This window comes from Acomys minous, assembly GCF_964271855.1.
Source record: "Acomys minous genome assembly, chromosome: 9".
In the NCBI taxonomy this organism is placed as follows: domain Eukaryota; kingdom Metazoa; phylum Chordata; class Mammalia; order Rodentia; family Muridae; genus Acomys; species Acomys minous.
The window spans coordinates 119,690,583-119,706,717 of NC_140490.1; the positions used below are offsets into that span (position 1 = coordinate 119,690,583).

Here is a 16,135-nt window from a genome sequence, read left to right on the forward strand (position 1 = left end):
TATGTGGGTTGCTTATGATCTCATAGTCGTTTTTGACTTGACCATGTTATAGTTACTAATTTCAGCTAAAATGTGCAGGAGGACTTTATTACAGCCCCAGGGTGCCAGGGTGGAAATAAAACTAAGACTCTTTACTCTAAAGTTCCTTTCATCGGTGTAACAGAGATAACAGACCACCAGATGCATAAATATCAAAGTGGAACACAGGAAACCAGACAACGACAGGGCGTCTGGATGCCTTTTAAAGAACAACAGAATTCTAGCTAAGGTTTCTGAAGTATATCTTATTGGTTAAGTTCTTGGCAAGTAATATTAAGACATCCTGCAGATGTCTGGGCCACAAGTCTAGTGTCTAAATTCCCACATCAAGCCTGATCCTCCAGGAAATTCTACAGGCTCCACTTTGTCATGTAACCAAAACCTGACGTCTTTACTGTTTCTTACCTGCCAGTGTCCTGGTCAAGCAGCCCTCTCTTGTTTGCATAGCCCTGGTCTCATGTCACCAGGCTAAAACTCATAGGATAGATCAAAGCTTCTGGGGAGTATTATTGCTAATCCTGTGACCACAGATAGAAAGCCTGAGTTTAAACCACAGGTCTATCTATTGACATTAGTGGTTTTTCTGCTTCTGATTTGTGTGTGTGTGTGTGTGTGTGTGTGTGTGTGTGTGTGTGTGTGTGTGAAAAGAGCATTAACCTGAGATGTTGGCCCATATGAGGTAGAACCATGGAGTGAGTTCCACAGTGTTCGGCACACGACGATCCCTCAGCACATTTAGAAGTAATTTCTCAGTGAATTTGCTGAGTCATGGACCTTGAACTATCAGTGGATGATCTGCACAGTGTCGTGGAGCTAGATATAGATAAGGCAAATGAGCCTAGCTCTAGGTACAGATGCGGATCTGAATTTAATTTCAGCTTGCTAAGTTAGATTGTTATTGATTTGAAAAATAGCTGGGATCAGAAGTTCAAAAGAATAAGTATTTCCTCTGGCTCATTGTTTCAGGCAGTTCAGGGTTCTGAGGGTTGAGGCAGAGCCTCATGATGATGATGGTGTGTGGTGGAATAATATTCCAAGCAGCAACTCATGGCAGCAGGAAATATCAGGGCAAGAATGGATATGAGCTACAATTTTGTCTCCAAAGGCCCCTGTCACCGTCTTCCCTGTTAGACCTTGCTTGAGACAAAGCAAACATTTTGCTAAACAATTTTCCAGAACTGAAGCCAGTTTCTAAGATAAGTCAGTCAATAAAAGCAGAAGTTGGCCTACAGATCGCTGTTTAGAAATTTCAATTTGCTGGCATTCCTGTTGCATTGGGGACTGGAGGAAGACAGATAATCATGGTAGGGAGAGAGTAATAAAGCAAAGCATGGCTAGAATTTGAATAAAAAGAATCCAGAAGGGATACACATTCTTCTTTGTTGTGATACCCCTTTATTCTTCACATGTCTATTGCTGTAGTACTTGTTTAGGTAACATGTGGACTTATAAAGCCCTACTTATATATTTAGGAACATACAGACATATATGAGCATGTGTGTGTGTGTGGAGGTGGTGGTGGTGGTGGTGTGTGTGTGTGTAAAACTCTTAATGAAACAAAGAAAGGTCATGGACTTGAAAAAGAGAGAGCAGGGATACAATGTAATTATATAATAATTGCAGAAAGTTTAGGAAATAGAATACTTCAAGAAGTGCTGTAATCATTAACAAGACCCATCTCCTACTGCTAGTCGCAGGTATACTGAGAGAAGGTAACGAGGGCATTTAGACTTGTGTGAGGTTAGATCGTATAACACCTGAGCCAAAGTGGGGCCTGAGGGCTGATAAACACACACACTAAGCCATGGAGTCAGCAATGGAGTCTTCCTCATTGCCAAAGAAGGAAATGAGGACAAATATCCCTTATAGAATCACAAGCATGGGCCATTCAGAGTGTCACCAATCCTGCTCAACACAAGTAGAAGGAAATAAAACTCACTGGAGAACATCAAGAAGACCAGAGATGTGTGGGGACCTGTTACAGATGGATTCTTCATACTCTACATATCAAAACCACACCACAGTCTAGCATCATGTGACTCCAAGTGATCTAGAATCTTTAAAGAGTTAAAGCCAATTGAGATCATTTGGGTGTGTCTTGACCAAATGTGACTGGTTTTATTTCCGGAAGTGGAGAAGAGTCACAGAGACAGGATAAAGTAAGATCATGTGTGAAGACAGAAGAGGAACATGCAATTTACAATGGAGAAGCATCTTGGAAGAAGTTAGCTCACTGAACACCTTGACCCTGGCCTCCAGCCTCCAGAATTTAGAGGAAAAGAATGTCTGCTGATTCACCCACCAGACTGTGGTACCTTGTCATGGCAACCCCAGCAGTAGAACACTGTCATAGGTAAGACAATATTATAGTACAGGCTCTCAAAGGAGCAGCAGTAAGTGGCAATACTGAGACCAGATGAAGGAGCAACTGGAGGCCAGAGGATAAAATGAGGAACTTAAGTGAGAAGAAATGGTTGCTGAGCATTGCCGGATATAGTTCACCCAGAGCCACGTTACTGGCCTGAACATCAGTCTCTATGTCTCAGGAAGTGAGCAGAGTGATGAGCTTGGAGCCAGGTGGCCCCATCAGCTGCATTGTATGTGACGTGGTGGCTCTGATGGGACTAAGAGATGATAGGCTGATTTAAGTGGCTTCTGCTGAAAAGAATATTGTTAGATGAGACACTAGAAATTATCGTTGTTGAAGCACTATCACATAGGATGCTCTCGCCACATGTTGAAAGTTGTTGGCATGCAGAGCAGCTCTCAGGAGTCTAGCTCTAGGCCCCGAGGCAATGTTCTGACTGTCTTTCCTGTGACAGTTCAGGTGGCTGACTGGAAGTCCTTTAATTTCCATGGGATGGAGCTAAGAGGCAGGGAGATGATTCCATTTATGGGGCATGCTCACCTATTGTAAGTCCCAGCAGCAGCAATAGCAGGAAGCAGTGAGGAGTGTGTGGCCAGGAGTCCAGGTGAAGCATGTTCAGGTTTAAGGAGCCTGCTCTGCCTAGTGTTAGTTCTTGTGAGATCCCAGGCTCTGATCTGCTGAGAAAGAGGTACTTGCCTTGCTATATAAAGAACACTCCAGTGTTATGAAGAAACAGGAACTACGCTGGTTATTTTGAAATAGATACACACTTTCAGGCAGCTGTAGGGATGTTGCTGTATTATTATCCATGTTCATAGGAACTCAGATACGCCTAGTGAAACTAGCCCTTTGCCTTTCATTTGAACGTGTGCTGGATCCATGTAGTCTCAATACATCTTGGTAACTCAACAGTTAGAATCCAGTACAAAACAATGTCTCCCAAACATCTAAGTCTCAGACACTAGATGTTGATTATGGCACATTTTTCCAATTGTCACATAAGACTTTTCAGTTAAGTACATTAATATTTGTGTGAGCAGCTCAGTGCTGGAGTAAAGCAGCTGTTGTCCTGGAATGATTCCCTCGGATATCTGTAACTTAGATATCCTGGTAAATGTAGTCCAAAGGACACTTAGGAGTCTTTTTTCCTACACAAACACAGAAACTATGTTGTAATTAATGTTAATTTATAACTTGGCACACATGAAGCAGGTCACCAGGGATAGCTGTAAGAGATTGTTGAGGTTTACAATGTATCTGAACCCATCTGTGAGGGATTTTCTTTAGTTAATTGATTTGAAAAAACTCATCTTAATTCTGGTCAGAATAATGTCCTGAGTAGGCCTTCTTGCACTATAAAATAGAGAGGTACACCTGAATGCTAGCATGCATGGACTAAGTCACTGCTAGCATACATGGACTAAGTCACGGCTTTCTGCTGTTGTCTAGGTATATAATGTCAAGTGCTGCTTCAAAGCCTTGCTGCCTGGATGCAGATGCAATTATAAGCTGTTATGTGGCACTGTGAACCAAATAAACCCTTAATCTCTTAATTTGCCTTTGTCAGCATATTCAATCACATCATCGGATTACTTCCAGAGAGCATGTGATACCATTTTAATAAATATATGCTTAATGGAACATGGAAGAGGAAATCAAATGGTCTTGAGATAGGAAGAGCACACTGACACAATGTCGTCAGAGTCTGATTTGGATGGAAATAAAATATTCCACTTTTTATTGTGTGAAGCCAGTAATGAGGGAGAGAGAAAGATAAATCCTTTCATCAACTTCAGATGTGTGCCTAGGAAAAGTAGCAAGATAATATATCCAGGTTTTTTGTTGTTGTTGTTGTTTTGTTTTTTCAAGACAGGGTTTCTCTGTGCAGCCCCTACAAGATGTATAAGAATAAAGATGGAGCAAAGACTGAAGAAATGTCCAACCAATCCATGGCCCAACCTGAGGCCCACCCCACCCCATGGGGAAGAACCCAACCCTGTAAAGACACTATGCTATGCTTATAGATGGTAGTTTAGCATAGCTATCTTCTGAGAGGCTCCACCCAGCAGTGGGGCAAAACAGGTGCTGAGATTCACAACCAAACATTAAGGAGAGAATAGAGTCTCATGGAAGAATGGGGAGAAAGAATAGAAGGTCTTGGAAGGGTAGGAGCTCCACAGGAAGACCAGCAGAGCCAACTAACCTGCGCCCAAGGGGGAATATGAAGACCAATAGACTAACCAAGACCATACATGGACTCAATCTAGGTCCCCCCCACATATGTAGCCAATGGGTAGCTTGGCCTTTCTGTGTGTCTCCTAAAAATGAGAGTAGGGGTTATCTCTGACAGGGACTGTTGTCTGGTTTTAGATCACTTCCCCCTGATGGGGCTATTTGGCTAGATCACAGAAGAAGAAGATGAGCTCTGTCCTATGCTGATCTGCCAATGTGGGTTGGGGGGGGTCCCCTTATCTAAGGAGTAGGGGAGGGGAGATAAGGGGAAGAGTGAGCAAGGGTGAGACCAGGAGGAGAAGAGGGAGGGGGCTATAATTGGGATTTAAAGTGAATGAGAGAGAGGGAGAGAGAGAGAGAGAGAGAGGGGGGGGGGGGTTTAAACTTTCTAGACTGAATTTTCTTACCTCTTAACTGGGTTTAAGAAGTCTTTGCAGTGTTGTTTCAGTGGCAGTGAACTAGACACCCGAGAACAGGGAACCTCAATTGAGCAATTTCCTGCTTCTTGTTGGCTCATGGGCACATCTGTGGGGTAACTTTTTCCATTGCTAACTACGGATCTAGCACACCATGGGAAATGCTACCCTAGGCAGATGAATCAGAGTTGAATGAGAAATTAACTGAAGCCAGGTGTGGTGGCACAGACCTTTCGTTTCAGCACTCAGGGAGAAGGATCTCTGTGAGCTCGAGGCCAGCTTAGTCTACAAAGTGAGTCTATGAGCCAACGCTACTCAGGGAAATCCTGTCTCTTAAGACCAAAAAAGAACAAAGAAAAAAAAAGAAAGAAAGAAAAAGAAAAGAATAAAGAAGGAAAACTAAAAGAAAGAAACAGAAAATTAAAAAAAAAGAAAGGAACTCAAGGTGGGCATGATGGTACTGAGAAATAGTCAGGTGGACCTCTCTGAGTTCCAGGTCACCCAAGATTATGTAGCAAGATCCTGTCAATGGATAATGAAAGTTCTACTTGCTTTCAGTTTATTTGAATATTCTTATTTTCATCATATGTCAACATAGCCCCATGATGTCTGCATTTCAGTGTCATTTGGTAAGTCATGCCAACAGAATGTTAATGGAAGTAAGACCGCCAATGAGAACTTCAAGATATCTCTTTACACGTATTGGGCTGAAGGCTGTGCCTACATATAAAGCTGCACAGATGCCTAGAGAGGACTGCAGAGGCTTCAGTGAAGGACTTCTCATTGAACACGATGCTGTTTTCCTAGAGGCATATGAAAACCAACAGACATGTAGAAGTTCCAGAACTTCGAAAAACTTTTTTTTGAGTCACATTATGAATTGGCCAAGAGTCTTTGTCTAATTTCATAATATCATACACTAAACATGTATGGAATTGAAGCGTATTTGAATGGTTAAATTTGGGCCATTTATGTCCTTGGCACTTATACTGGGAGGAAAATATATTCATATGGTTAGAGGATTATATGTGCTCATATGAGGAACATAATCCCTTGACAATCATAGCTCATAAAAATCCAAACAAAAACTAATCAATTCACTTATGTGAGACAGAAGTCAGTGTTTATTATTGTGTGTAGTTAGAATATTGGCTATTGCTTGTTCTATAGCAATAGATGACTAATTAAATAATTTATGAACATTATTATCAAATGAAACTTAAAATCTATAGTACTAACAGTGGGCTAGATTCAGAAAAGTAAATGATATAGAAAGGGGAAGGTCACGAAGCTGTAAATTACGTGGCAATGGTGTCCCCTGGAATCCTCCAGAAGGAAAATTTGAAATTTAAATACTTGCTTTCCATGAAATAATTCATTATCAGTTTCTAAAAATAGGTTATATAAGGTAAATTGCCTTTATGGAAATACTCACCAATTTTGTTATCATTGTCAAAAAGAGTGCTGTTGCTCTCTAAATCTTGGTGGGTTCATCCTATCAAGCTTGGTGGCAATGCTTTGTCATAGTGATTGTCAGTAGACACTGCCTGAGTGGAACGTAGTAAATATAATGTAAGCCAATGGACAGAAGAAGGAGAATCTGAGGTGTACCCTAAGTGTAGAGTCATGCTCTACTGAAGCATAGCCAGCTTGCATATCCATAACTCAGTGACACATTCTTACTATTCTATGCCACTGAGTGTAATGTCAGGTTTGTAAATTGATAACTTAGAAGCACTCTCAAGTACAAATACTGTAACATGCCAGACATATACATTTATATTATTACACATATATATGATTAAGTACTTACAGCAAGAAGAACCACAAAACAGTCACGAATTACATAAATGTTACATTCATAGTGTTTTGGCTATTTGTATTTGGCACCCTTGAAGGAAATATCTTTTCTATCCTGGTGAGTCTAAATATCTGAATGAAATCAATATCTATCATATCTCATTTTTATCAAATTAAAGCATCTATCTAGGCCTAAAAACATCTTAACCCCTAAACAACTAAGCTTAATTGTAAAACTAAACTATCTCGTCTTCAACCCCATTAGTGAATTGAGAAGGAATAACATTAATTATCTGAGTAAACAGGAAGCACAGGTTAGCAGCTTCCAAAATGAAAGATACAGTTTGCTGCTTGAACAGTCACACAAATCTCTCTATAATGATGATGTTGGAGCATCATCTTCAGCGCTCTGGCTGAATAAATATAACAGACATATTTGTGAGGCAGGAAGCATTGAGGATTTGCTTACTCTGTCTTGGGAGACTTTGGCTGGCAACTCTGCCTGCATCCAGCTTGCCCATTTTTAAGCGGAATTCTGTCTAGAGAAGAAACAAGGACATTTTCCCCAGGGGCTGGTTTGCCACATTTGAAACCATCTCTTAAGGAGTTCCTTTGATACTCATCATTTCTTTGAAGTAGGCTGGGTTTTGCCAGGAGTTAACCTATCTTATTGTCAAATAATCTTTAAAATAGTAAAAACATCTTTAAATACCATATTCTGTAGGTCTTTGAGGTTTTTGAATACCTTATCCAACTCTTTTACATTATCTATCTATAGAATAATGTTTATATGTTAAACCTAGGATGTATATTCTTGTGATAAAAAATAGATCAGTAATTGATATAACCATGATTTGATCAACTAACAATTAATGTGTATTACCTAATTATCCTAAGCAGCTTGAAATAGCACTTTCAAAGTATTGGAAGTTAACCTTTTGTTAGAATTGAATTGTATGGGTGCAATACTTCATATTAGAGTAGAAATATATATCATGTGTGGAGAATAATCTTAATTTGAATTACATACCAATGTATAAAAACTAAACTTATTTTTCATCAGTATACAAAATTCTATACCAGTGAATTAAAATTAACCTTGTGAGTAACAATTAAGTCCTTAAATTGAGGAGTAGACCCACTAATCTACTTTTTGTTGTATCTTCCCTATATATTTCTATATTCCCCCTTCTTTCTTCTCAATCCCCATCTTCAAACCTAAGGAATAAAGATAAAGAAAAAGAGAGACATCCTTGAGTCCAACTTTGATTTCTCTCTGAATAAAACCAATAGTGACTTTTAACCAACTCACAATGAAAATAAACACATATAGCCCAAGATAGCAACCAAAATCCTACGCAGCCCCTATTAAGGGCAATAGGGTGTTGTTCTCTTAAGGTTTCTTCTGGCTGATTTGGGATGAATGATTACTCTGTAGCATCCTAAATAAAGCTGGGGAAAATGGTTAAGCAAGCCAGGGATAGCTTTGTGGTCCAGTTTTTAAATGTTGAGAAGTTCTGGGCTTAATCAAAGTCCTGAGTGGGACAGTCAGAATTGGTGGAGCAATTGAGATCTGAAACTTTCTCTGAAGCTGTTGTGTTCTCATCCAGAACTACATCTTAAGCACTTGGTGCTGGAACATGGAGGATGCAGGATGTCAGCATCCAGCATGCTAAGAGGAATGAATCCTGTCCGGTCTGATCCAGTGTCAGTGTATGGTTCTTTTGTTCTGAAAATGTATGATTTCTCACAAGCATTATACAGTCCTAAAATTATAAGTGTTGAAGACTTGAACTCTTTCCATTAAGATTTAATTATTCTGCTTTAATTTGTTATAATTCAGCTTTAGGACAAATCTTGTACCAAGTCAGAACTTCCTAACTAATTTAAAAATTACTCAGTTTTCCTCTTAATTATTATACACAGTGATAGGCATTTTCATAGGAATTTTGTATTTCAGTATCTATTCCTGTTTAAGTCATATGTCTGCATGTTGAAGTAAGGATAAATAAAATTCACATAGATTAAAAGAAATAATGTATTGGAATAAATTTAACCAAAAACCCAAAAAGTATGCATGAAGAATTTACAACCCTGATGGAACTGATGACAACAAAAGATGCAAAGATATCATTTTATTAAGTACCAGACCAAATTTTTTAAAATACATCTCTCAATCTCGAGCCATGATGTATCTTGTACAAACGGAAGGGCAGGAATAACCTTTAAAGTTCATATGTTACAACAGGCAAAAGAGAGAATATCATGGCAGCCTGGTAGATTTCACAGTCTGGCAGAAGGACTGGCAGGATTAATACTTTGAAACCATCCTACCAAAAGCAATCTACAGATACAACTCAATCCCATCAAACTTCCTGTGTAATTCTTCAAAAAATAATTTTAAATTTTATATGGAAACACAAAATGACCCTGGAGATTCAAGGCAACCCCTACAAAAACAAGCAAGTAAGCAAATAAACAGGCAAATAAAAACACCTACTACAGGTATCGACATAGCAGATTTAAAGTTATATTGGCAAACCTCCCACAATGGAAATGCACAGCTAAGTGGAGGTTTTCCCATACATTAGCCTTGAAATCTGTCCTTGAGTTACACCAACATCATTCGCAGCCTCTTGTCACCAGATGACTGAATGTCATGTGGCTGCTACAGTGGACTTAATCTCATGAGTCCCTTCATCACACGACTTGAGTCAAGGCTCCAGGAGGACTCTCTCCATGGCACTACAGAACATTTCAATCAACCTTCTTTATGGCCTGCCTATTTTTCCTGCCACACTTTACAATTTCTTTGATGAGAAAATTCAGGTCTAGAGTCTGAATTCAAATTCTTCAGTTTGCAGGGGAGCCTGTACTAATGCAGTAGCTATATGGCACTTTCTTTCCTCAGAATTAAATTTTGAAACACTTTGAAATGTATTTGGAAAGTATTTTCCTCTTTTGTAAAAGATAATACTCAGTTGGAGTCTAGACTGTAGTGATAGGATGTTTTTAAATGCCCAAGCATGGTGAAATGCCACAGGCACTTTTAAATTAATGTCGTTATTGATCATTTCTATATTGGGGCCCTCTATCATACATGTAGCTGGAGAAATATTTTTTCTATCTGTAGGCTGTCACTTTGTCTGATATTTCCCCTTTCTATGCAGAAAACTTTTAGGGCTTCAGGGAAATGTGTGCTGAAGGCTGGTTGCTGATATTCTGAAGCATAGATGCTGTTATGCCTCAGCTTGATGTGCTAACAGCCGTATCCAAGGAGTAATTCCAAGTTCCTCTATTTGCCTTACAGCATGTAATTGAGGGATTTTCAACCCGGGGTGTGTACTGGAACCTTCTGGAGTCATTAGATATTTCAGATGTCCAGAACCATATCCAATCAATTGAAGAACCTGGACTGAGATGTCTCTCACTTTTCCAGTTTATTCCACAGAGCAGCCTTGTGGAGAGCCTCCTATCCCACCTTAACTACATGGATAACTAAATCTGGAGAGGGACATGAGAAGTCCAAGGTCACATGGCCTTGGTCACATGGCCTCTGAGTAACAGACCACACAGTGATAAACTATTACCCTCAAGTCAAAAGTTTCTCTAAGTAATGTTATACGAGTTCGCTCTTTCACTATAGACAGTCTACATACTGTACCAGCAGGGAGAGGGTATCATGTAAGGCCACCATATGGAAGCCCTGGTCCTCCTCACATGTTACATCAGCAGTGATGGATGCAGACCCAAGGTTTTACAAAATGATTTTCCACCTGGTTTGGGGTATGGTTCTGCCAGGTGATAAAAAAAAGTCCAACCTTTCCCTCTACAGCAACGGTTATCAACCTTCCTAACGCTGGGACCCTTTAACACAGTGTCTCATGTTGTGGTGACCCCAACCATAAAGTTATTTTGTTGTTACTTCATAATTATAATTTTGCTACTATTAAGAATTGTAATATAAATATCTGATAAGCATGATATCTGATATGAGGCCTCCCTGAAAGGTTCCTTTGATTGCCTAAAGAGGTCACAACTCTAAGGTGAGTCCCACGGCTCTAAGGGATCTGTCATTACGATGTCACAGGTGAGGATACAGAGGCTGAAATGAAAACTCTTGTCTCCTCTTCTGAGCTGTGTCAGCGGTCATTTTCTGGGCCCTCACTTTCATTTACCACAGAAAGCAACTGTCCCCACTCCGAAGTCTTGACATTGCAAGCCCAGACACTGTCTCTTCTCTAAGAGCCTAACGTGGGGAATTGTAGGCCAAATCTCTTTTCAAGGTAGCTGTTGGGGGCTGTTGTTCTGTGGCTTCTGCAGAGCCTGCCTTTTTCCTTCTTCCATGGCCAGGCCCCATGTTCAAGGATGGATGTAGACGGCAGCTCTACCCTGTGTCTTCTGCTCAAAGAATAGCTATGTAAGATCAGTAAGTATGAAGGAGGGTGCTGGAGTCAACCCTTCCCTCTTCTTCACCTGGGTGCAAGTCAGGGGTCCTCTCTGAAGGGAAGAAGTCACCTTTCCTCTCTATCACAAGCTTAAGGAGAAAATGATGTAATAGAGTTTTACACATAGCGGATTGCTATTTTGTGCCACACCTTCCACTAACATGCTTCTCAAGGACACCCTTAGGGCACATGACATGGCAAATAAAGCTAGTATCCCCAGAAAACTATGAATTGCATTTTACCTGAGCTGCTCAGAGGTTTGGGTTGCCTATGCAGTATGTTACCCTGCATTTCAGTGTCCATATTTATGATGTGTACGGATTCAGTCAGTGTGAAGCCACACTACCTGTCTTTCTCCATTGAGGGGTTGTGAGAAGACTTGCTACACCACATCCAGGTGGAAAAATGGCAACATCCTCATAAACTCAAATGCAGCAGGCCTCCCCAAGAGAGTATGTGCTTATCGGCAGGACTGTGGCTCTGTGAGGACGTCTATTCTGGCACTATTTTAGAAGCTACAAATGAAACATTCATGATTTTGGATCTGAGTTAGAGAACTCTCCCTACTGGAACATGTTGCCTTGTTTAGACATGAGAACAGTTCTCAATTCCAATATGGATGACATTGGGGTGGCTTTGCAAAACTACTGCATACAAGCACCTGCATGTAAGGAACATCTTGAAACCTTGGTGTATAAGGAACTGTTATAGATGAATTGCTTATACTCTACATATCAAAGTTACAGCCGAGCACATCCTAATGTGATGATAGTTGGTTTAGAGTCCTTACAGGGGTAAAGGTTACTTGAGGTCAAAGGGAGAAAATCTACAGAGACAGAGTGAAGATCCTGTGTGAAGAGAGGAGATGGCACAATTTCCCAAAGAAGGAACATCATGGAATAAAGCAACTCTATGGATAGCTGGTCCTGGGCTTCCAGCCCACAATATTGTGTGTAAATGAATGTCTATGGCTTTAGCTGCCAGCCCTAGGGTGGGTGCCTTGCCATGGAAACTGTAGCATTAAAACACAAGCACTGGGAAGACAAAATAATAGTATAATTTCTCAAAGAAGCACTAAATCAGAAGATTGAGATCAGATGAGGAATGAAGTAGAGGACCGAAGACACAATGAGGCAGCTCACTGAGAAGGAATGGTGGCTCAGCATTTCCGGAAACACTTTGCCCACAGTCATGTCAGTGCTCGGCATGTCAGCTTCAATGTCTCTGGACGTGAGCAGAGAGTGCTGAACTGCTACATGGCCCCATCAGCTGCATTGGAAATGACTTGGTGGCTGCTAGGGGCCTCAGAGTTACAGTAGTTTAAATGATATTCTGTGATAATATTACAATACTGAGTTATTGTTTTTGAAGTGTTATCAGATAGAGTGTTTCTGGCCACCCGTGGCGACCGATGGATATGCAGAGCTGTAATTCGGCTATAGGATATCAAATGATGCTCTGAACACTTTTCCTGAATCAGTTTTGTGTTTAGCTGGAGTCCTTGAGTTCCATTGGCAAGAGGAGCCCAGGGTCAGAGAGAAGACTGTTTTCCAGGGACATGCCCACCTGTGAGTACCAGCAGTAGAGTTAGCAGCAGGATATTGTGAGGAATATAAGGCCAGGATTCCAGGTCAAGCAGAGTCAGAGCTAAGGAGCCTGCTCTACCCAGTGTCTATGCTGGTGAGATCCCAGATTCCAATCTGAAGAGAAAAGAGCTACTGTGGCTCATTCTAAATAAAGAACATGTCAGTGGCATGGAGCAACAGGAACTTGTTATTTTGAAATAGAAACAATGTTACAGGAAGCTGCACAGCAGGAGTTATATATCATGCATTTCCACAGGGACTCAGGTATGCCCAGAAAAGGAATCCTTTCTCCTTCTGTGGACTCTACACTGGATCCACTTTATTTCAGGTCATATTGTCTAAGTACTTCACCAACTGGAATCCAACACTAAAGGTTGTTTCCAAACACCTGAATCTAAGATCCTTGACATTGATTAAGTCCTATTCTTCCCAGTCTTACCTAAGAGTTCTCACTTAAGCGCATATGGTGTTTATGAGAGCAGCCCAATGCTAGAGTAATCCAGCTGTCCTTTTGGAGGGACCCTTGGAAATTCTTCATTGATATCCTGGTAAACATGGGCTGTTAGACTACACAAATCCAGTAGACTGTGCAATGTTTAGTATTAATTGTCAACGGCATAGAGGAAGCCAGCCTCCAGATACACCTGTGAGAGATTGTTTAGATTTAGAATGTGTCTTGGACTGTCTGTGAGGGATTGTCTTTAGTTAATTGATTTCTGAAAACTCATTTTATTTGTGAGCAGAATAATTTCCTGAGCAGGGGATCTTTGACTCTAAAATGGGGTGGGACAGTTGAATACCAGCATGACTGAAGTAATTAATTTCCCCTTGATCCTGTCTATGGATATGTGACTCTTCTGATTGACTCTCCCATGGGAGAGAGCCAAGCCCTGACACCATTAAGGGCAATGTGCTATGCTTGCAGACCAGCATAGCTGTCCTGTGAGAGGCTCCACTCAGCAGGGAGTTTAAACAGATGCTGAGACTCACAGCCAGATGTTGGGAAAATCAGAAGGAGTCTTATGGAAAAGTGGGGGTGGGGGGAGATGGAGGGGTAGGTGGATCCAGAGGGGACAGGAACTCCACAAGACCAACAGAGACCACTGTCCAGGGCCCAGGGGGCCTTGAGGATACTGACGCACCAACCAAGTTGCATGGACTGGACCTAGGCCTCCTACAAAGACTTAGCCAATGGGCGCCCCAGGCTTCATGTGGCTCCCCTAGTAAGGGGAGGGGGGCTGTCTCTGACATGGACTCTGTTGCCTTCTTTTTGATCACTTCCCCCTGACAGGACTGGCTTGCCAGGCCAAAATGGAAGAGCGTTTGCTCAGTCCTGATGTGATTTGTTGTGCTGGGGTAGGTTGTTGTTGTTGGGGGGGGGGTGACTCCCTTTTCCTGAGGGGTAAAGGAAAGAGAAGAGGGGAAGGAGGGAGGGAGGATGAGAATGGGGGGACAGTAGGGAGGGGCTGTGATTGGGATGCAAAGTGAATACATAAGTAAGTTTGACAATTCAACTTATGAGAAAAGGATTTTCTGACGTGCTGAAATGACGGTGATGTGTTGGCTTTTGCCACCGGCATTGTTGTGGGTGTGGGATTTTTGTTGGTTTCTGTTCTACACTCTGCCAGCTGCTACTCAGTTCAGTTTAGTTTAGTTTAGACTGTCCTGTAAGAGGTACTTTAAGGCTTTTCACTTTTGGCCTTCCGTTTCTGTTTGTATCTTCCTTTTCCCTAGATGCTAGTGCCCAATTTATTCTCACACTTACTCCCAAGGTAACACACTGTGAGTTTTTACATCAGCTTCAGTTTTTCTTCCCACCACTGGCGTGTACATTTCAATGAAGTGTGGAAAATGGAAATCAAGGCATGTCCGAGACAGGCTGATGAAAACAGCTGCCTCTCATTGTGAAACTGGTAATACGTAGTTTCAAATGAATGCATGTTATTTAATGCCATTTATGCTTTCAATTTTAAATACAGCATTCTTCAAAACTGAAAGTACATTTATGGTCTTTTATGATTATTTAGTTTCTTCGGGAGGCAGGCTCTTGGGTTAAAAGACAACTCTAAAAGCTAAACTAAAGTGACTGCTAGAAGAAGAAAAAACCTTGCCTGTATTCATTTTAAAATAATCTATTTCTTAATAATAAAAATAATAACAAAAGCTTTCAGCTCCCATCATCTTAATCCTTGGCCAGACTCTGTGGTTCATAAAGTTCGCTGTAGCTTCATCATGACCCCAGGTCATCACATGGTTGGCACCAAAGCTGATTTTCTTCTTGGAAGGAGGTAAGCGGAAACACAGGGAGGCACAAAAGGAGAGGTCAGCCCACACATGCTCCTGAACAGAAAGCAAAGCTGGTCTGATGAGGAGTCAAGAGAGGTCAGACCTCAAGGCCTTTCCTGCTTGGTAAGTGGTTCACTCTCAGGGCAGATGGGGCCTCTAGCCATAGCCATGAGGTGGATCCAGCATCTAAGGACCCTGGGAGAAGAGGCACAATTCTGTTATCACCCATTTTGCTCTAATTGTTTTGGCCTTTTTTCTTTCTTTCTTTCTTTCTTTCTTTCTTTCTTTCTTTCTTTCTTTCTTTCTTTCTTTCCTACTTGAAGAATGGTTTAGAGAAAGATAACTCTAACCTACTGTTTGACCTAAACTTTAGTAGCAGCAGCAGCAGCAGTGGGACTAAGAAAGTTTACAAACCCATGAAGGAATCAGAGAAACGTGGATGTTAATAGGATGCCTTTGCTTTCAGGGAACATGTTTTGTTGTTGTTGTTGTTCTTGTTGTTGTCTGGTTCTGGTCTCTTTTTCTTTAACATCAAAAGCTGGGTGGTACAAATTGTTCTGTAGCCTCTCCTTTATCTTGTGGCTGACCAGACTGAGTACAGATAAGCAGATTGAGAAGAAAGAGCCCAGGGAGAAGGCTTAGGAGAAAAAGACACTTAACATGCAAGCCTGGTGACCTGAGTTGGACCTCAGAACTTGCATGAAGTTGGCTCAACTCCACAAAATTGTCCTCTGAACTCCATATGCATGAGAGACGGTCATCGTGCACACACAACAATAGTAACAACTTCTTCAAATGGGAAATTTATTGACAGCCTTTTATTGCCTCGATATAACAAGTAGCTTTACAGGGGGAAAAATCAGTTTTAAAAAAATATTTTAATATTGACCTACATTTGATGTACAACCATTAAGTGCCAAAAAGTATACATTTAGGTAAGAATGAAAGGAAGATGTTTAT

At 41.0% G+C, this 16,135-nt stretch overlaps 1 protein-coding gene across 3 annotated transcripts in view; it reads right to left on the reverse strand.

The window, feature by feature from the left end:
• LOC311605453 (immunoglobulin gamma-1 heavy chain-like) overlaps window positions 1–16,135 on the reverse strand; it is a 100,977-nt gene that overhangs the window by 23,916 nt on the left and 60,926 nt on the right. The window lies entirely within an intron of this gene.